This window comes from Euleptes europaea, chromosome 7, assembly GCF_029931775.1.
Source record: "Euleptes europaea isolate rEulEur1 chromosome 7, rEulEur1.hap1, whole genome shotgun sequence".
Lineage (NCBI taxonomy): Eukaryota > Metazoa > Chordata > Lepidosauria > Squamata > Sphaerodactylidae > Euleptes > Euleptes europaea.
Genome location: NC_079318.1, coordinates 100,430,188 through 100,451,435, shown reverse-complemented (window position 1 = coordinate 100,451,435; position 21,248 = coordinate 100,430,188). Strand labels below are relative to the sequence as shown.

At 46.2% G+C, this 21,248-nt stretch overlaps 1 protein-coding gene and 1 non-coding gene across 2 annotated transcripts in view; one reads left to right on the top strand and one right to left on the bottom strand.

Moving 5' to 3' along the window:
• Positions 1–21,248, bottom strand: part of ANP32E (acidic nuclear phosphoprotein 32 family member E) — a 105,204-nt gene that overhangs the window by 54,128 nt on the left and 29,828 nt on the right. The window lies entirely within an intron of this gene.
• Positions 16,841–16,913, top strand: TRNAV-AAC (transfer RNA valine (anticodon AAC)). The gene has a single exon. It is a non-coding gene; the product is annotated as a tRNA-Val (tRNA).

Below are 21,248 nucleotides of genomic sequence, written 5' to 3'. Positions count from 1 at the left end.
GACTATTATTGTCAGTGCTTTGTAATTTATGTTAAACTGAACACTTTCCCTTTGGTTCTTCTTGGCATGGAATTTTTATCCCCTGGGGTAAACTGGGGTGGGCTTTCTCCCATGTGCAGAGGAGTAAAAGTGAATTGGAGACCTAAAGAGGAGTTCTTCTTCGTCACCTGCAGCAGTTCCCGAGTCAGCCAATCTTCTTCCTCTTGTCTTTTTAAGCTTTCTCCGTTGCCTCTGAGGAAAAGTGCTTGAGTTATGTGGTATCCACGGCTGTTGTGGGAACGCTGGCCTTGCTGGCCCTTCTCCTGACTTTCCTCTGGATTCGATTTTGCCCTTCCAGGCTTGGTAAGGTGTCAATAATCACATCCTCAATCAGTAATCAAACATAAATAATAGCAGCTGCAAGGTTAAATTGTGTTTCAGTGTATATAGGACAAAATCCTGCACAGAATCATTTCCTGGGATTATATTTCAGGGGTGGACAGGGGGTTTGTACACACTCCATCGGTGGACTTCTGGCCAGTCTCTGGTGGACCATCTTGTGCCTGCTGATTGCTTTTAGAGAATACTGGGCCCTAATCTGACTTTTCAAGCACATCTGATGTTCTTAAAGTCTCTAGATCACTACGCAGCTTCGTTTCAGAGGGCAGCATGTTGGGTTGCAGTAGAAGAGCTAGATTGGAGTCCAGGAACACTTTCGATATCAACCAAATTTTCGTGGTTTGAGCTTTCGAAGGTCAAAGTTCATACCCCGAAAATTTGGTCAGTCTCTAAGTAGCTATTGGACTCAAATCTATCTGTCACACAGCTTAGTTATGCCATAGCTGTTAGGAGATCTGAGAAGCTGCACTGTTTCTTTTGAAATTTTATTGCACTGTGGTTATAGTGGGAACTGTGCAGGTGATAGACTTTCAGCCCTAGTCATTCCACAAGAATACAATTCTCAGGATTCTTTTGGGGTGGGAAGTTATGCAAGTTAAACGTGATTTCAGGCTTCTAGCACCGTGACAGTCAAGGTCCCTGTGGGACCCACCTCTGTAGGTTTTCTAGGGATCAGGTAGGCTGCTGTTGGAAATGTGTCTAGAAGAGATGGGTGTCTGGTCTGAGCCCTTAAGTGTAGTTGCTATGCATGTGGCTAAGGATGCACTTTCTACATGTGGATTCGCTTTTCATATTAAAGGGCAGAAGGAATAAGAAGAATCACCCTCTTATTTATCTTTTTCCTCTCCCTGTCTCTGCGCTTCTTTTTGCTTCTCAAGGATTCCAGCTCAAGGTCAATGAATCTCCATCTTCAGAGGTGCTGGAGGTATGGTTCTTTCTTGGAAAACAGCGTTGGCTTTGAGGGAGTGTTCACAAGTGACATTCAAAGAGAGGTTGCTGAGGACTGTGTGTGTGTGTGTGTGTGTGAAGTGCCGTCAAGTCGCCTCCGACTCATGGCAACCCTATGAATGAAAGTCCTCCAAAATGTCCTATCCTTGACACTGAGGACTAGAGATCTCCCAAAGATCAGTTCCCCTGGAGAAAATGGCTGGTTTGGAGGGGGGACTCTGTGGCATCACAGCCCCACTGAGCTCCCTCCCCCCAAAATTCAAGGAATTTCCCAACCCAGAGTTGGGAACCTTAAGTACAATCTCAGAGTATGTTGGGGTTTACATGTGAACATTCTGTGGAGTTTTAAACTTACAGGAATCCAGTTTTTAATCAACTAAACACAATGCAGGAAAGAGACATTACATAAGTTGTTCAAGTAGAGTTGCTACCCGATTAAAGAAATCTCAGATTAAGATTTGTCTGACTTTTAATGGATAGTTAATTAATTAGTTAAATCTACATACATTTGTATATGAATAAAACTCTTTCTGAAGGAGAAAGCACTCTCTCTTGGTCTAAGGTGAAGCACATGTTTCTGGGAGGCCTTATCATAGCATAGGAATTCCTTCCTGTGTGGTAAAGAAAAAGGAATGCCTCTTCTAAGATAGCGTGGCACCTTCACCCCATATTAACTGTATTAGATATTTATGGGCCACTTTTTTCACCTCTTGGGATCCAAACCTTAGAGAAAAGCAGAAAAAGCAAATAAAACAAAAATGTACAACACAACAACTCTGGAGAGCTGACTCGTGGCCAAAAATAAATCTCTTGCTTAATTCATTCAGGTTGCATATTTAATCATCCAGAATTTTAATCAACCTGATCAACTGAACATTTTAAGGCTTGATATTAATGCACTTTCAGTGGCACTTACAGAGATGTGGTTTTCCTGATTTATGTTATTAGCCCTCCATCTATCATGGTTACCATAGAGAGAAATATTTTCCACACAAGACCGGCGTGGGTGAATACCTTCCTGTGCTAGATGAGAGGGATGTGGTATAGGGCTGCCAACCTCCAGGTGCTAGCTGGAGATCTCCTGCTATTACAACTGATCTCCAGCCAATAGAGATCAGTTCCCCTGGAGAAAATGGCTGCTTTGGCAATTGGACTCTATGGCCTTGAAGCCCCTCCCCTCCCAAACCCCGCCTTCCTCAGGCTCCACCCCAAAAACCTCCCGCAGGTGGTGAAGAGGCACCTGGCAACCCTATTCACAAGTGTTTTCAAGACTTGTGAAAAGGCCTTCCGGAGCCGACAGGGTATGTTGCGGATGGAAGGCTGGCAGGGCCCTGGTGATGTTTGGACTTGACTCCCCCTCCGCCATGAACTTTGGGCACGTAATTGTTCTTCAGCCTAGTCAACCTCAAAGATTTGTTGTGGGGGTGAAATGGAAGAATCCCAGGTGTGCTCCTTGGACAATTTAGTGGTCAGAGCCCAGCTTTCCGAAGTATAGCTGATTTTACATGCATTTCACATGGATGCCTGCCTGTAGCCTGCAAGCTAACAGAACAGAACAGAACCGGAATTTAAACAAAGAAATAATAGTTTGTTCCTTTTTTGTGAACCAGGAAGGCATTTGCTATGCCCAACTGGATTTTCCTTCGAGGTCTCTTGACAGGAACAAGAAGAGGAAACAAGGATCACAATGGGGAAATCTAAAGATCTGAATGGCCAAAACCCTCTGGTAGACAGTCAATGGGCAGGGCGTTTCTGGAGCCCGCTCTGGGGTGCTGCGATTCGAATTCCAGCCCTGAGTCTACGAATGGCCAGAGGCAAAATGTACTCTCATAAACTCCTGTACCAAGGGCATTGTGGAAATGAATGGTGAAGATTATGACATGTTTGGCATCCTGAAAGACCTAAATAAATGAATGATTATCAAGAAATCTGGCAATTTATTTATACATATGAGCACTGGGGGTTTAAGGTATCCGTTTCCCTGATCTGAATTAGATGTACTTAGGATGTGGGTGGGCTGGAAAAACTGGAAATTTGGCCGGGGGGGGGGGGAACCCTGACTCTGTCAGCTTGGGCTGTATTCAACATTATCTCAAGGAAGGTGCAGAGGTGTTCTGACACAGAGAGAAAGAAATGGAAGGTTCCTGGCCACAAGAATTACTTTGGGTTTTTTTTAGCTTTTTTGCAAGTGCTTCTGGCAAATGCAGAGTCACAGAGCACAGGAGGGAAACCAACATTCAACCTTTCCTCCCTCCAACAGCCCGCTCGGCCGTTTTGGGAGGGCAAAGCAGACGCAGCAGCTGGGCTGCACTTTGCAAGGGTCAGACTCTAGGCTGAACATCATAGGCGGTGTTTGGGCACTTCTGACAATGGTGTTTGCGGTATCGGTCTCTGAGCCAGGTTGTGCCTCTTTGGCAGGGCAGGGAAACCGCACAGCAAGGCAGGCCGCTTTGGGCAGGATATTTATTTATACCTTCCTGAGCAGTAGCAGGCGGCAAAAAGCTTTGTTTTTTAACAAAGGGGTCAACAAAGTTTTGTTCCACAGGGTGCAGTCTTATCCCCCATATTATTCTCTGCGTAAAGCTCTTAAGAGAAATTATTCATAGTTTTGGAGCAGGCTGTGACGGGGAATTTATTGCAGATTCCAAGGAGGGCTGCCCAACGATGCACTCCAAACAAAACAGAGCCACTAAAGTAATCCTTTATTAAAAGCTCGAGCTGAGAAGTTCACCTAGTCTAAGTCACTTAAAGACAAGGAAGTTCTAATGAGCTCATTAAGCATACAACTTTTATAGTTTTAATGACATCACAGCGTTACTAAGGAGGAACTGCAAAAGAATTATCCCATCCAGTTAGACATAAGCAAGTATTGACGCATTCACGCAGCTTAGAAATTGTATGTAGCTTCTTGTAGCTTCAGGGAGGGTAACTCAAAATTCTGCTCTGTACCATCTTATCAGCGCCCAAGGACGGAGGCCTTTTTTTCTTTGACAATGGTCCTTTTAGAATAGCAAAGCCAGCATAAAAACTTGTCAGGGTGCAAAAGGCCCATTTTCAACCAGAGAAACCTAGCAGACAATAAAGATGGCTCCGCTTATGCCAAGTTAAACTTAACCCACGGCTGTCATCCATATTCTGGGGACACACAGCTCTCTGTCACTTTATCCAGATCTCCCAGGGATGCTGTTGCGGTCCAGAGCCACCGCCTGTCAGCCCTTGGCCCACAGAACCAGAAATCACCACAAAGTCGTATAGAGTCCAAACAGGTGGATTTTACTGATCAAATAGGCATACAGTGCAAACGAATAAAATGACAGCTATGAAAGGCTCACTAGCTGGGAGATATTATAAGGCAGGAAAGGCGGGAGATTACACGCAGGAATACAGTTTCCCAGGAGCTGAGTTCCCAGGCTTAGGCTTAGGCATGCGACCTTGGGGGGCAGACAATACAGCACAGAGACAGAGGCAATAACGAAACCGAGATAGCAGCCTGACATTCTGCTCCCCTCAAGGCCCCCTCCCAGTTCGCAAGGGGGCTGGCCTGTTCGGGTAAGCAATGTGAAAGGCGTCAATGAGGTCGGGGGCGGAGACATCCCGTGCGCGCACCCATTCGTCATAGGCAGGGGGGAAATGTTTCCAACGAACTAGATACTGGAGAGTACCATGGTGAATACGGGAGTCAAGGATCTTGGAGACTTCGAAGTGTTCTTCCCCCCCCACCATGATGGGTTGCGCAGGCGGTGGGTCCGGATGCCACCGTGGAGAAGCAACATGGGGTTTGAGGAGGCTTATGTGGAAAACAGGATGCACACGCCTCAAAGATTTGGGGAGAGCCAGTTCCACTGTGACAGGGTTTATGACCCGAGTAATGGGGAAAGGGCCAATGAATTTGGCGCTGAGTTTATGGCACGGTTGGGTGGACCGGAGGTTTTTGGTGGAAAGGTAAACCAAAGCACCCACTTGCAGATCACCCCCGGGGGAGCGATGTTTGTCAGCTTGCGCTTTGTATTTACGTTTGGCCCGGTCGAGGTTGCTAACGAGCCAGGGCCAAGTGGTACGGAGGGCGTGTGCCCAGGAGGCAATGTCGGGGTTCCCCTCCCCCTCTACATCATCTGTAGGAACGATGGGACTGAAATCTTGTCCATACACAGCAAAAAACGGGCTAAAACCTGTGGATTGATGCATGGCATTATTGTAGGCATATTCTGCTAAAGGTAGCAGTTCCACCCAGTTATCCTGGTGGTAGTTAACATAACAACGCAAATAACATTCGAGTACAGCATTGACACGTTCAGTTTGACCATCAGTTTGAGGATGGTATGCACTAGACAATCCCTGTTCCACCCCCACCAACTTGAGGAAAGCTTTCCAAAACTTAGAAACGAAACCACTTCCGCGGTCACAAATTATTTTACGCGGAAACGAATGTAAACGAAATATATGCGTCACGAAGAGGCGGGCTAGTTTCTGAGCAGAGGGGATCCCTGCACATGGAATCAAATGTATTTGCTTAGAAAACAAATCAGTAACAACCCACAACACAGTTTTACCCCCACTGAGAGGGAGATCAGTCATGAAGTCCATAGCGATCACTTCCCAAGGTTTGCTGGGCGTTTCAAGAGGTTGTAGCAGTCCCGGGGGTTTGCCCTGCGATCGTTTCGCAGCGGCACAAACGGGACAGCTGCGGATGAAGGAGTCAATGTCGGAACGCATTCCCCCCCACCAGAACTGTCTGCGCAATAAGTGAAGGGTCTTCAGAAACCCAAAGTGCCCAGCTGTTTTGGCTCCATGAGCTAAATGTAAAACGTCCTTCCGGAGAGCTTTGGGTACATACAATTTTGAGTCTTTGTACCAGGACCCCCCTTGTTCCAAAACACCAGGAGGTAGGGTATGAGCGGAACGTTCTAAAAGGCACTGGTCCCGAAGGACAGTTAAAAAGGATTCGGAGATGGGGAGTTTGGAGGGAGCCCCCCCGTCGGTTCTGGAGATCTGAGAAATAGTTATAGGGCTAGTGCTTACGTGTGGCGGCGCGCAGACTGCAGGCGGCTGAGCGGTCGGAGGGGTAGGAGGGGCGGGAACTCCGGTCTGTTGCGGTAGCGGCTGGGCAGCCGGTTGGGCTGGCGGAGCTTGCGAGGTGTGTTGATGCTGGGATCGGGTTTGCACAGCCAGCATAGGTAGGGCCCCACGTTGCATAGGGGTGAACAGAGAGTTGGTGGGTCTTTCGAGTTTTACCGGATATTGTGGTAAACGGGAGAGGGCATCCGCGAGAACGTTCTGCTTCCCAGGGACGTGCTTCAGGGTGAAACGGAACTGAGCAAAGAACTCCGCCCACCGTTGTTGTTTCGCCGATAGCTTATGGGACCCCGTGAGGGCAGCTAGATTTTTGTGATCGGTCCAAACTTCAAAGGGTATTTTAGACCCTTCCAAGAATTGCCGCCATAAAGTCAGTGCATGATGAACTGCAGAGGCCTCTTTCTCCCAGATGGGCCAGTTTAATTGAGCGTGCGCAAATTTTTTGAAAAGTAAGCGCAAGGGTGAAGAAGACCGTCCGGTCCTTGCTGGAGGAGAGCCCCTCCCATGGCTACATCGGAAGCATCGACTTGCACAATGAACATTTGATTTGGGTCTGGGTGCCGTAGCACCGGCTCCGAAGTGAAGAGGCGTTTGAGGGCCAGAAAGGCGGCTTGGCATTGCTCAGTCCATAGGATCTGTGCGGAGGGCAAGGCAGCCGAGCTTACTTTTCCTTTAGTTTTCAGCAGGTCCGTAATGGGTAGAGCCACTTGGGCGAAGTTAGGGATGAATCCCCGATAGAAGTTTGCAAATCCCAGAAATTGCTGTACTTGCTTACGGTTGGTGGGGGGAGTCCAATCGAGGACGGCTTGGACTTTGGCGGGGTCCATGCGAAGACCTTGGTGGGAGATGATGTATCCCAAAAACGTGAGTTTGCTTTGGTGAAATTCACACTTAGCTAGTTTAGCGAACAGTTGATGGTTACGCAGGCGTTGTAGAACTTCTCTGACCAGAGTCACATGCTCGTCCATAGTTTTCGAATAAATGAGAATGTCATCTAAGTAGACCACCACCCCACGATATAGAAGGTCATGTAGGATTTCATTGATGAGTTGCATGAAGACCCCCGGGGCCCCTTTTAATCCGAACGGCATTACAAGGAATTCATACATTCCGAAACAGCTAGAGAAGGCAGTGAGGTGTTCATCTCCTTCGCGGATACGAACTCGGTAGTAGGCTTCCACCAAGTCTAATTTAGAGAACACACGGCCTTCCTGTAATTGTCCCAAAATATCCGATATTAATGGGATAGGATAGGCGTTGGTCTGGGTAACCGCATTGAGCTTTCTGAAGTCAATGCACAGGCGAAGGTCGCCCTCTTTTTTCCGGACGAAAAACGCGGGGGCCGAGTTTGGGGCATTCGAAGGGCGAATGAACCCTCTGGCGAGGTTTTTGTCCAAAAAGTCCCGGAGGACAGTGCGCTCGGAAGCGCTCATAGGGTAAATCTTACTTTTGGTTAATGTGCAGTCCTTTACTACTTCAATCGCACAGTCTGAGGCCCGGTGGGGGGGTAAGGCATCACATTCCTTAAGGTCGAAGACATCTTCAAAGTCCCGGTATACAGCGGGTAGAGCCGGTGGTACTGGGGCAGTAGAGGTTAACGCTGGAACGGGCGGAAATGGCAGAGCAAAGTTTTGCCGATGCTGGTCGCAGGTGGGACTAGCGAAAGAAATAGTGTCTGTTTCCCAATCAATACTGGGACCATGTCCTTTAATCCAGTTAATTCCCAAGACCACTTCAAATCGGATAGGGGCTATAGTGAAGTCTATTTGTTCCCAGTGGGAACCAATTCCCATTGCCACCCCTATGGTGCGATGATCAACTGGACCCCCCTGGAATTGGCTCCCGTCCATTTGAGCAAATTGGACGGGGGCGGGTAAAGCCTCTGAGTCGGCTCTGAGGGCAGCAAACGTGGCTTCGCTTATGAGAGTGCGACAGCAACCGGAGTCAATTAGTGCTTTGACGGAGATTTGTGGACCTCCGTTAAGTTGTTGTAAAACTGCATCTACGTAGACGGTGGAGTCCACTTCTTTGATTTTGGTAGGAGCATTCGGTTTGATAGGAAGATCCTGAGAGGTCTGTGGAGATGCTCCATTCACCACAGACCGGAGCCGTTTTTTGACAAGTCGAGGGGAGATTCCAGGTTTAAGGCTGGAGAAATCCAAGGGTTTTCCTCATCCGAAGAGGGAAAGCTGTCCCCCAATGGGGCACTTGTAATCCGAGACCCGGCGGGGTCGTTGGAAGCAGGCAGGGAGGCTGGGTCCCCGGCATGGAGTGCAGAGGGTGTGGGCCTTCCCGGAGCTGCGCTGCGGGTGGCCGCGGTGCCTCTGCGTGGTGGACGACCTCGGGTGCGGGTTGTCGTGCTGGGACGAAATAATTCCTGGCGGCGTGGGCAAACGGCTGCAAAGTGGCCCATTTCTCCGCATGTAAGACAGGCACCCCTCTGAAATCGGACTTCACGTTCCTGGAGCGGACGTGGGGGATTTCGTGGGACGAGCAGTGGTGCCTTGGGTTGAGGCTTTTGGGTGCCCTTCTCCTTGTGCTTTTGACGGACGAGAGAAATAAAGCGGCGGCGGCTTTCCACTTCCTCGGCTAATAGGATCCAGCCTTCGAGGGTATCGGGATCGCCCCGCATGTAAGACCAGTTCAGAATGTCAGGATGCAAGGCTTCCCTGAAATGATGGATTAGGGTGGTCTCGGGCCAACCTACAATTTTACTTGCCAGTCGCTGAAATTCATCGGCAAATTCCCGAACTGTAGCAGAGCCTTGTTTTAATTGTAAAAGTTCCGTTTTGGCTCTTTCTCCCAGGAAGGGGTCCTCAAACCTCCTTCTCAGGGCAGTCATGAAGTTGTTGAGGGAACGAATCGCACGAGAGCGGGTGTCAAACTGGAGGACCATCCAGTCAGCCGCTTTGCCTGTCAGGAGGGAAGCTACGTACCGCACCCGGCTATCTTCCGTGGGGAAAAGTTGACCTTGTTCTCGCATATAACTGTCCACTTGATGCAAGAAACAAGGCAAAGTCTCAAGAGATCCGTCATACGTAGTCCTCAATTTGAGTTGCTTCCAAGGGCCGGGCGCGGGCTGACCCGGTTGCACGGGTGGTCCGGGCGGAGGAGCAACAGGAGCTCCAGGAGGCAAGGGTGGAGCAGGCACATTAGCAGGTGGTTGCACGGGTGGTCGGAGCGGAGGAGCAACAGGAGCTCCAGGAGGTAAGGGTGGAGGAGGCACATTAGCGGGTGGTTGTACGGGTACCGCCTGACCCGGTATCGGAACGGGCTGTCTCTGAGCTATCAGGGTTTGTTGTAATTGCCTGTTCTCGTGAAGCATAAGTTCCATTACTTCTTGGAGTTGATCCACACGGTCGGAGAGCTCCCGATTCTGGGCTCGTAGAAGATGAACCTCCTCACTTGGGCCCCCAGTAAGATGAGGCTTACTGGTTCGGAAGCTCGTGGCCCATTGAGAGCTATCCCCATATAAATCCTCGTCTTCAGACTCATCTGAGTCTCGACGTCGGTCAGCCAAACGGCGTGCGCGTTGGGTCGTACGCGACGGGACAAACGCCGGGGAAAAGGTGAGACCTGATAGTCCCAGTACATAGTCCTTGGGGCGCGTGTCCACGTTCGCCTGATTCCTTGCTGCAGCCGCCCTGGCTGCTTCCGCCGCCTCTCTCTCTCTTGCGACCCTAGCCGCTTCGGCGGCTTGCTGATCCGCAAGAACTTTGGCGTTCTCAAGTCTTAGGGCAGCCTCTGCCGTAATGCGCGGCAAAAGTTCTGTCTCGAGGAGCAAGAGTATGGGGTCAGGTTCCCCGCCCAGCAGAGGTTGTACTCGAACCGCCAGTGCGGATGCCTCGGCTCCAAACGTCGGGGTCAAAACTTGAGCCAAGGTGGCTACCGGGGTGTCTTTTGTACATTCCACAAGGAGAAGAGCGGTGCTAATAGCGACTCGCTTGGCCTCAGCCTGGCAGCTGGCCGCATCCGGGATCAGGGAAAAACCCTCCGGTGGGGCTCCCGCCATGGTAGAAAGAGTTTGTCGAGAAATAAGATTATCCAGAAGTCCAGTTAATATTTGTAAATCCTCAGTCGCCAATCGGGCATCGTCCAGTAATTGATCCAAGTCCTGAAGATCTAAACGAGCATCAGTATCCTCCGATGTTAACATCCAGAGACGTCCTGTAAGAGATTGCCACTGCGCGTGTACCAGTCCCCTCAAGCGGCAAACCTCTCGGTTCGTCCGGAAAAGTTCAGCAATTAAGTCCTGTAACAGAGTAGGGTCCTCTGAGAAGGGCTCCAGGGTAGTAGATCACCTGGAGAGCTGCACAGCTCCCATCCAAGTGGCAGGCGAACCCCCCTGGGCTCCAGCCTGGCTAGGAGAACGGTGAAGATGTGCGATAGCTGTCATAATGTCAGCCCTTGGCCCACAGAACCAGAAATCACCACAAAGTCGTATAGAGTCCAAACAGGTGGATTTTACTGATCAAATAGGCATACAGTGCAAACGAATAAAATGACAGCTATGAAAGGCTCACTAGCTGGGAGATATTATAAGGCAGGAAAGGCGGGAGATTACACGCAGGAATACAGTTTCCCAGGAGCTGAGTTCCCAGGCTTAGGCTTAGGCATGCGACCTTGGGGGGCAGACAATACAGCACAGAGACAGAGGCAATAACGAAACCGAGATAGCAGCCTGACACCGCCTGACTACTGAGGTTAAATGGCTCAGGGTGAAACTGCATCCCGATAAGACAGAGGTGATGCTGGTTGAGAAAGCTGGCTGGGAAGGACATTGTGCTCCCCACATCTGAGGGGGTTCAGCTGAGCCTTGCTGACTCAGTCCAGAGCAGGGCTTCTTACACTTTCCCCCCTCCCGACCCATTTCTGCCCGAGAAATTTTTACGCAACTCCAGGTATATAGGTATATAAAATAGGTATACAAACCAAACATTTATTTATAATAAATTATAAATAAACCTTTTACTGTTGCCAAATTTTTCACGACCCCCACATTCAGTTGTTTGTGTTAAGTGCCATCAAGTCACTTCCGACTCATGGTGACCCTATGGATCAATGTCCTCCAAAAGGTCCTATTTTTGACAGCCCTGCTCAGATCCTGCAAACCGAGGGCCGTGGCTTCCTTTATTGAGTCCATCCATCTCTTGTTGGGTCTTCCTCTTTTCCTGCTGCCCTCAACTCTTCCTATCATGACGGTCTTTTCCAGTGACTCCTGTCTTCTCATGATGTGACCAAAATACGACAGCCTCAGTTGAGTCATTTTAGCTTCTAGGGTCAGTTCAGAGTTGATTTGATCTAGAACCCACTGATTTGTTTTTTTGGCAGTCCAGAGTATCTGTAACCCTCTCCTCCAACACCACGTTCAGTTACACGACCCCATATGGGGTCACGACCCACAGTTTAAGAGGCTTTGGTCTAGAGCCTAGGAGCTATACTGAACCCAGCATTATTACTGGAGAGGAAATGTAACGCCACTGCAAAAAAAAAAAAAATGCTTTCTTCGGCCTTCACTAGGCCTGGAACAGGGGTGGGGAACCTTTTTTCTGCCAAGGCCATTTGGATATTTATAATATCATTCGCAGGCCATACAAGATTATCAACTTAAAAATTAGACTGCTATATTCTTGGGAGGTCCTAGCAGCTCCATAGCTAACGACTCTTCTGCAAGGGGGAAAGAAGGTTCATTTTCTCGGTAAAACAAACTCACATCTACCATGACTAGAGGCTATTCCTGACCTTGGGAGTGGGCGGATCACCAGTCTTAGATCCTTCTGAGCTAGAGATCTGCCAGGACCTACGAAGGGCCAGACCAAATGATTTCGAGGGCCTTATACGGCCCCCGGGCCTGACGTTCCCCACCCTGGCCTAGAAGATGGCTCCCAACCTTGACTCAGCCTATCTGGCCACATGGATCCATGCCACAGTTACCTCAAGGCTAGACTGCTGTAATGCATGCTACATGGGTCTGTTCTTAAAGTCACCTTGGAAACTCTAGCTGGTAGAAAACGTTGTGATCAGCCTGTATTATCGTATCAGTTCCCAATGACAATAACACAGTAGGAGGTTGATAGTTCAAAGCAGTTTGTTTATTAGGCCCAATATACACACCGGGTGAAAATTGCCCCAAATGCGCAGGACAATTCACACAAACATCAAAGGAGTGCAAGCACAAATATAATCTTTGGTAATGGGAGGTACAAAAGACGAAATACGTGGCGTCAATACATAGAACCAATAATAGATATTTAAGGATTTGAATACCCTATTAGCGATTCGGAGGCGTTACATAGAAATGGTGATCTCATTCTCACTAATGAGCTGTGAAGACCCATATTCCCAGGTGCTTCTCTATTTGAATTAAATTACTGCAGTTCTTCTTATCTTGGACCCTGGCCGCTGCAAAGGCTAACTAAGAGGGTTCCTAGCTGGTTCTTATCTCTGGAAAACCAGCTTATGCAAGCATACTAAAGCCATCTATGGATTCTTTAATGAGCTTCTAACTAAGGAGCAACAGTGGGCCTCTTATGCTTGAGGCCTGTAACATATGCAAGGGCTTGGTGTAACTATACAAATTAATATGCTCTAATATGCTGAGTGTGGCATGTTCATGAGTGCAGATATACTTTATTGAGTACAAAGAATATATTTCAAATCAAAGAATACATTTCCAATACATTTCCCATAGCATATAATGATTTCAGGCATTACAGTTGCAGCTCGGTTATTATTGGGAACCAAATGGAGCAGGCATATAACTCCTATTCTGCAGTCACTCCATTGGTTACCGATCGGTCCCCGTGTTCCATTCAAGGCGCTGGCTCTCACAGACAAAGCCCTTCACGGCCTTGGCCCCAGTTATCTGCAGGACGGCTTCCCCTCCTCTGCTCCAATGCAATAGCTTCCCTAATGTCAGCAAAGTCTTCCAAAGGTGCCACCCTGCGAACAGGTATACCCCAACTTTCTCTCTTGCGGCCCCCATCTTGTGGAACGTCCTGCCTGAGGACCCTTACACACTCCACGGAAGGTGCAAAATAGAAATGTTCAGGGCCGTAGTATAATTGGAGGGCTCAGGAGGGTGTTTTTAGAAAAACAGAGGACTGTAGACAGTTGCACTGTTTGTCAGATATCTTATCTTTCTTTTGCTACCTTGTCTTCTGCTTTTATAAAACTACTTACTGTAGCGTTTATGGTCCTTCCTGTCTTAGACCAGATTTTGCCTGCATTGTTGTCTGATTTTGTAATCCCACTCTTAGTGAATTCTTTGTTTGATGTTTTGTGCTGTCTGTTAGTTTTCTTTTTACAAACATTTTGGACACCTTCATATGTGCTATATACATGTAAAATACTACATTTGCATCCGCCATTAAAATGTTTAATTTTATGAAAATGATACCTCTTCATGCCTTTTATCTGAACACTCCTGGATATATTCTACAGAAGATAACTAATTACACAAGAAAAACCTTAAATACATGGGGTTTTTAAAAATACTTACTGTGCAGAGAAAGCCGAATAACGCCAGTGTTCTACTTGCCTGTGAACTTTGAAAGAGGCTACGAGATCTCTTCTTGGTCTGATTCTGGACAACTGCTCCATAGGGTTTAAAAAAGCAACAACAACAGGTAGGTGGAGAGTGGTTGTTTTTAAAGATTAGGAGTACGCTTAAATAAAGTACCTGCTTTCTGCATTTTATCAGCCTGGCCTAGGAATCAGCAACCACCCTTTGTGTAGCTGAAGGGTAATCCAAGATATTTGGCAGAAAATCTAGACCCACCAAACCCTTTGTAAAAAAACCTAAATGAATGAGTCAATATTTGATGCCTTAAAATGACTACTAGCCATCATCCCTTAGCTGCACCTGAAATCTGCTTCACTCCGCCTTAGGGTGTGACCAGCTCCTGTGAAATGTTGACCCAGAGGCTGGAGCAGAAAGCTCCGGAGCTCCGGAAGGGAGTGGGGAGTCCGGACCCTGCCAGGTGAAGCAAACAGACCTGGAGACCCACCACGTCTCTGTTGAGATGCCCGTAGCTGAATCTAGCTGAGGAGCTGCCCATGTGACGTCTCACTGACCTTTCTCAGGGGCATCCAGCACCAGAGAGAACCACCCACACAGAGCGGAGTTGCGAGAAACCAGCATAGCGTGAGACCCCGTTCTTGAAGCCACATCTCAGACGTGGACTTTGGGCTACAGCTGCTGTTGGTCCTGCTTCTTCCAGCAATGCTCCTGGCCTGGTGTCTCATTTTGTCCTTCACAGGTAATTCTGCCATTGATTTGAAGTGAATTTTCATGCTTTGCATCTGAAAAAAGATTCAGTTTTTATGCACCCAAACTTGGGAAAGTGTTATTGTCGGTTGTTGCAAAATTGTGCAACGTCCTAAGTATGGAGCATTTCTAATTTTTTTTCAGTTGAGGCATCTTCACAAAGAGTGGGTTCTTTCTAAATTGGCAGGTCTTTTTGTAGTGGGAGGTGAGGGATGGAAAATTACACCCTTAACATACCTTGTGTTTTGGCTCCACAGTGTTACAAGCCCAGTTACTGCTGTATCAGACCCCACGGTTCCAATTTGTGGCTATCGGGACCACGGCACAGATCCTGTGCATTCCTTCTGAAAAATATGAAGACGAAGGGACTTCATTGGTTTGGTACAAAGCAAGAGAAAATGAAATGCCTCTTTTAATCAAAAGTTGCTCCAACGAGACCAAGGCAGGCAAATTCATTTGCAAAGCCAAAGGTCAAAAGTTGACACTGGAAATCTTTAATGTGCAAATAAAGGACTCTGGCATATATTTGTGTGCTAAGAAGATCAGTTTTGGGCTTTTGACTTTCAGCAATGGATCTTCTTCACTAATTGTTGGAGGTAAGGAAGTAGGATGAACCTATATGATGGAAATGTTGATGGCCGTGTCAGACTGCAGTGGGAAACGAAAGACAGAGGTAATGTGGGTAGGGAAGGCTGCGGTCTTGAAGGACCCTGCACTCCCAGCGTGGTGTAGTGGTTAAGAGCAGTGGTTTGGAGCGGTGGAGTCTGATCTGGAGAACCGGGTTTGATTCCCCACTCCTCCACATGAGCGGTGAAGGCTAATCTGGTGAACTGGTTTGTTTCCCCACTCCTACACACGAAGCCAGCTGGGTGACCTTGGGCTAGTCACAGCTCTCTCAGCCCCACCTGCCTCACAGGGTGTCTGTTGTGGGGAGGGGAAGGGAAGGTGATTGTAAGCCGGTTTGAGTCTCCCTTAAGTGGTAGAGAAAGTCGGCATGTAAAAACCAACTCTTCTTCTTCTTCTTCTTCTCCCCCCCCCCCCACTTTGGACAGGGTTCATCTGACCCTTGCAGGCTCAGATAAGAGCCTGTTGGCAGGGTAATTAACACAGCAAAGGTACACAACCTGATTAAAGTGTAGATCCAGCTTTATTCAGGAACTAACATACTTGATAGTGAAGAGGAGAGACCGAGGTAAGGTCCTAACTCCATCACTAGCTGAGAAAGAGAGAGAGAGAGAGAGAGACTGATGCCATTTTTGCATGGCTTTTTCTTCGCGGTCAGCCCACAGACTACTTCAGGGCTTTGCTTTGCTTATGCTTGCATTTCCCAACCCATCAGAGGTCGCCGAGTTTTCTGGATGCTGACTAAACACATACCCAGAAAACGTGAGTAAAACGCGCAGGGAGAGCGAGGTGACCTCTGATGGTCAAAAAATGCATGCATAATCAAAACATAGCCCCGAAGTAGTCGGCGGGGTGACCACGAGGAAACAGCCGTGCATCAGTGGCCTGAGAGTGGAACTTCTGAGAAGAAACAGGATCTTGCCCTTAGAGTAGAATCTGGAGGCAGACAAGGAATTACCCTTATCAGGAGAGAAGGTGCTGACCTCACCGTCCTGTCTAACTGCCCTCTTGCAGCCCCCTACAGGGTCTTCTTTTCTTCTTTGTACCCCCAAGGGGTTATGCTAGGGATAGTATTGCTCATTAAACATTCCAAAAGATGTTAGAATCATAGAGTTGGAAGGGACCACCCTGTAAAGAAGGGAGGGAGAAGAGTTACAGGACTGTAGAAAGTGTTTGAAGGAGGCTGTGAACAATTTTGTGTCACTGGTCTTAGAATCATAGAATCATGGAGTTGTAAGGGACCACCAAGGTCATCTAGTCCAACCCCTGCACAATGCAGGAAATTCACCACTGCCTCCCCACCCACACCCCCAGTGACTCCCTACTCTATGCCCAGAAGATGGCAAACCCCCACCACCACCCAAATCCTCCATGATCCCTGGCCAATCTGGCCTGGAGTAAAATTGCTTCCTGACCCCAAAGTGGCGACTGGCATTTCTCTGAGCATGTTCTTTCAGTACTTTTCTTCTTGGGGTTATGGAGGCTCATCAAAACCAAAGGTTTTCAAGTATTAGGCCAATAGCTTTCAAATGCTTTATGCAGCATGGGAGAGACTGTGGCTCAGTGGAAGAGCATCTGCTTAACATGCAGAAGGTCCCAGGTTCAATCCCCGGCATCTCTAGTTGAAAGTATCCGATAGTAGGTGATAAAAAAGACTTGTTTCTGCCTGAGCCCCTGGAGAACCGCTGCCAGTCTGAGCAGACAAGACTGACCTTGATGGACCGAGGGTTTAACTGAGCAGAAGGCAGCTTCATGCTGCGCATTCATGCCAGTTGTTCTCCTAAGAAGCCCAGTGCTTGTCAGAGGATGCTGAGGTGTGTTTTGGAGCAACAGTCCATTCATGCATCCTGGGCGCCCTCTCTGTGGATCCTCACTGTTGTCCGACGCTGGAGCTGAGATTGCAGGTCAATCTTGGTAATGGTCACCAAGTTCTCATTCAAAGACGTTTGTCCGCCTTGACTGATTTTATCACGGGTTAAAACGCACAGAAGGATAAAGGGCACAAACATCGACCAGAACAGATCAGTGACCTGACCTTGCTGATCTCTCCACTTTGTTTTTGTTCTCAGACAGTTATACTCCAAGCACCCGGGTGAGTCTTTTGCTGCCTCCTACACACCTCCTGCACACTGGCCGAGTTGCTTGCGTGGTCCATGGAGTCTCCAACCTGGTCCAGGTGTCCTGGGATTTCTCTGGGGAGCTCCAGCAAGACGGCCTGACTCTGATGGTGAAAAACAGCAGCGCCTCCTTCACCTTCGCCAGTGTACTTCGGCTCCCCAGGGACTGGCAGAGGGGTGGGAAGAACTTCACGTGTGAAGTCAGATTCAACTCTTCTGGCCCCACTGTAAAGAAGAGCGCCGTCCTCCCTGCACGTGAGTAATTTGGCGAGTGACTTACGGACCATCATAAAACTAATGGTTGTTTTCATACATGAATGCTTAAATAAATTCTTACTTTAGGAAGGGGCCATGGCTCAATGGTAGAGCATCTGATTTGCATGAAGAAGGCCCCAGGTTCAATTCCCATCATCTACAGTTGAAAGGATCAGGTAACAGGTGATATGAAAGACCTCCACCTGAGACCCTGGAGATCCGCTGCCGGTCTGAGTAGACAATGCTGACGTTGATGGACCAAGGGTCTGATTCAGTATAAGGCAGCTTCATGTATGTTCATCAGGCTTGTAAGGTAAATGTTACCTTAATATTGGCCAGAAAGATCTTCTCTGTTATAAAATGCCTCCATTCTGCATTAGCTTGTTGAGGCTTAGGTAGCGAGCTTCGTTACATGTCAGACAGACAAGGGTTAATATTGATTGTATGGATGCTGACCAGTTCAAAGGGTGATGTAACCATTGTCTGCATGTGCTTAATCTGACTTTCACCAGCCAAAATCACACGATCCTAAACCTGGATTAAAGACCGTTTCCAATAAGTGGAAGGTCAGGATCCAACATAGCTCCTGGCAGATGTACAGTCAAACAGTACAAGAGAGGGGCTAAGATTATTGAAGCTTTATGTATGGAAGCACTCACTTTTTCATTCTCCCTTCTCTGACTGATGGAGAGTTGTAGCCAGTTTTTGAAGCATCTGTTCCCTTAAGAGTAGGTAGCGCTAGAAATGCTGTTTTGAGGCATTACCTGTTTATTTACATAGGTAAAGGATGAGAGGAGCCCCATGGCACAGAGTGGTAAACTGAAACTGACCCACACTTGCTGTGAAACTGACCAAATAAGAGCCTCATAGTATTCCAGCTTCTAAGGGAGGGGTTGGATGAGGGGAAAGACAAGTGGGAGGAGGAGCGAGAGTGGGCATGGGGGAAAAACCTCGAATTGACAAGTATGCACAAGACCAGCTTTCTTTTTTTTTTTTTTTATAATAATTTTATTGGTTTTTATAATACAAATTTTCCCTGATAGTAAACAACAATAAAAGCAATATGAAATTCAAAATTCTAACTCTATGTTGTTATAGTTTCTTGAATTCATAACAACAACAAAAAACAAATTAGAGGAAAATTTATGACTTCCCCATCACCTCTCTCCGCTTCTTAATAAAATATTCATCCCATCGTAATTGGTCTGATCTTAACTATCATAAATTCATTTAACTTTCATAAAACATCTTCTATTAATATAAATGATTATAACTCTTAATATTAATTGTGACCTCTAGATCAGATTAATAAGTATTCTTCCATTTTCCCCAGTTTTAATTCATATTCACAATATTTCATCCAATCCTCCCATTCCCCTAAAAATCGAACATTGTCTTTTTCATTTAAAATGGCTGTAAGTTTTGCCATTTCCACCAATTCAAACATTTTCCCAATCCAGTCTTTTTTCTCGGGAATTTCTGCCCCCTTCCATTTTGCTGCATAAAGCAGTCTCGCTGCTGTTGTAGCATAGATCAAAAAAGTTCTTTGTATTAGCAAGTCGTCAGGTATCATACTTAATAGCATCATTTCTGGTGTTTTGGGTATATTTTTTTGTACTATTAGTCTCAGTTCATTGTATATCATATCCCAGAAATCTTTAGCTTTATCACAAGTCCACCACATATGGTAAAAGGAACCAATTTCCTTATTACATTTCCAACATTTAGGGGATGTCACTTTGTATATCTTTGCCATCTTCTTAGGTGTTAAATGCCATCTATACATCATTTTATAAATGTTTTCTCGAATTGATTGCGCATTTATTCCTTTCAAATCTTTTGACCAAAGTCTTTCCCATTTATTTAAAGCAATATCATGTCCGATATTTTGAGCCCAGTCAATCATAGTTGGTTTAATTGTCTCCTGCTCACAATATAATGTTAAAAGTAGATTGTACATTTTAGAGATCAGTTTCAAATTGTTTTCTAGTAACATCTTGTGGAAAGGGGACTTTTCTTTAGAAAATCCATTTTTCATATCTTGTACAAAAACTGATTTAATCTGACAATATTGCAACCATTGTAAATCCTCTTTGAGAAATTGAAATTCCTTTAATGAACATTTTTTCCCCTCCCAATTAATTAATTCCTGGTAAATTATAAATTTGTCCGGTCTAAGTGGACGTAGTGTTAGCATTTCTTGCGGTGAAATCCACATCGGAGTTGTTGGTTCCAAAATATGTTTATATTTCATCCAGATGCGCAGTAGAGAGGACCTGATTATATGATTCCTAAATGATGCTTGTATCTTAATTTTGTCATACCATAAATAGCCATGCCATCCACTAATATTATTAAAGCCTTCAAGCTCCAGTAAACGTGTATTTGATAAGGTTATCCAGTCTTTTAGCCATGTTAAGGCTACCGCTTCAGCGTAAAGTTGAAAGTTTGGTAGTGCTAAACCTCCTCTAACTTTAAAGTCCACCAAATATTTATAAGCAATCCTCGGTTTTTTCCCTTGCCAGATGAAGTTTAAAATGTCCTTCCTCCAAATATCAAAGTATTTAACATGTGATATTATAGGCAAATTTTGGAATAAGAAGAGCATCCTTGGTAACACGTTCATTTGAATTGTTGAAATACGTCCCAATAGTGACAACTTTTTATTTGACCAAATAATCATATCAGTTTTTATTTTACCCCATAATTTAAAGTAGTTGTTAGTTAACAGTTCTTTGTTCTTCGCTGAGATCCAGATTCCCAGATATTTAACTTTATTGGCCTTCTCCCAACCTGTAAACGAGATGAATTCCTGTTGTTCTATTTCTGATAAATTCTTGAATATTGTCTTTGTTTTTTCTTGATTAACTTTAAATCCCGATACTTCCCCAAAGTCGTCCAGAGTCTCTTGTAGTAACTTCATTGATTGTGTTGGGTTTTCCAAAATTAACAGGAGGTCATCCGCGAATGCTCTCAATTTAAATTCATGTTTTTTAATTTTTAGACCGCGAATGTCCTCCATACTCCTTAGTTTACAACATAATGTTTCCAACACCAACAAAAATAATAACGGAGACAAAGGACAGCCTTGTCTAGTTCCTTTCTTAATTTGACAATTTTCCGACATTGATTCATTCACCAAAATTTTCGCATGTTGGGATGTGTAAATAGCCGATATACCTTTCAAAAAACGGTCTCCAAAATTTAATTTTACCAATGTTTTTTTCCATAAAGCCCCATGAGACCATATCAAAGGCTTTTTCCGCATCCAAAAATACAAAGGCGGCTGATCGTTGTATATTCTGATCATAATATTCTAATGAGTCCAATAAGATTCTTATATTGTCTTTAATTTGCCTTCCTGGAACAAAGCCTGCCTGATCTTCGTGTATAAGGTCTTTAATAAATTTTCTTATCCTATTCGATAAGACCGAGGCATAAATCTTATAGTCCACATTTAACAGCGAAATAGGTCTATAATTTGATGTTTTTTCTGGGTCTCTTCCTTCCTTGGGTATCAACGATATGTATGCATGCGACCAAGTTTCTGGGGCTACTCCCTTATCCAAAATTGTATTACAAAG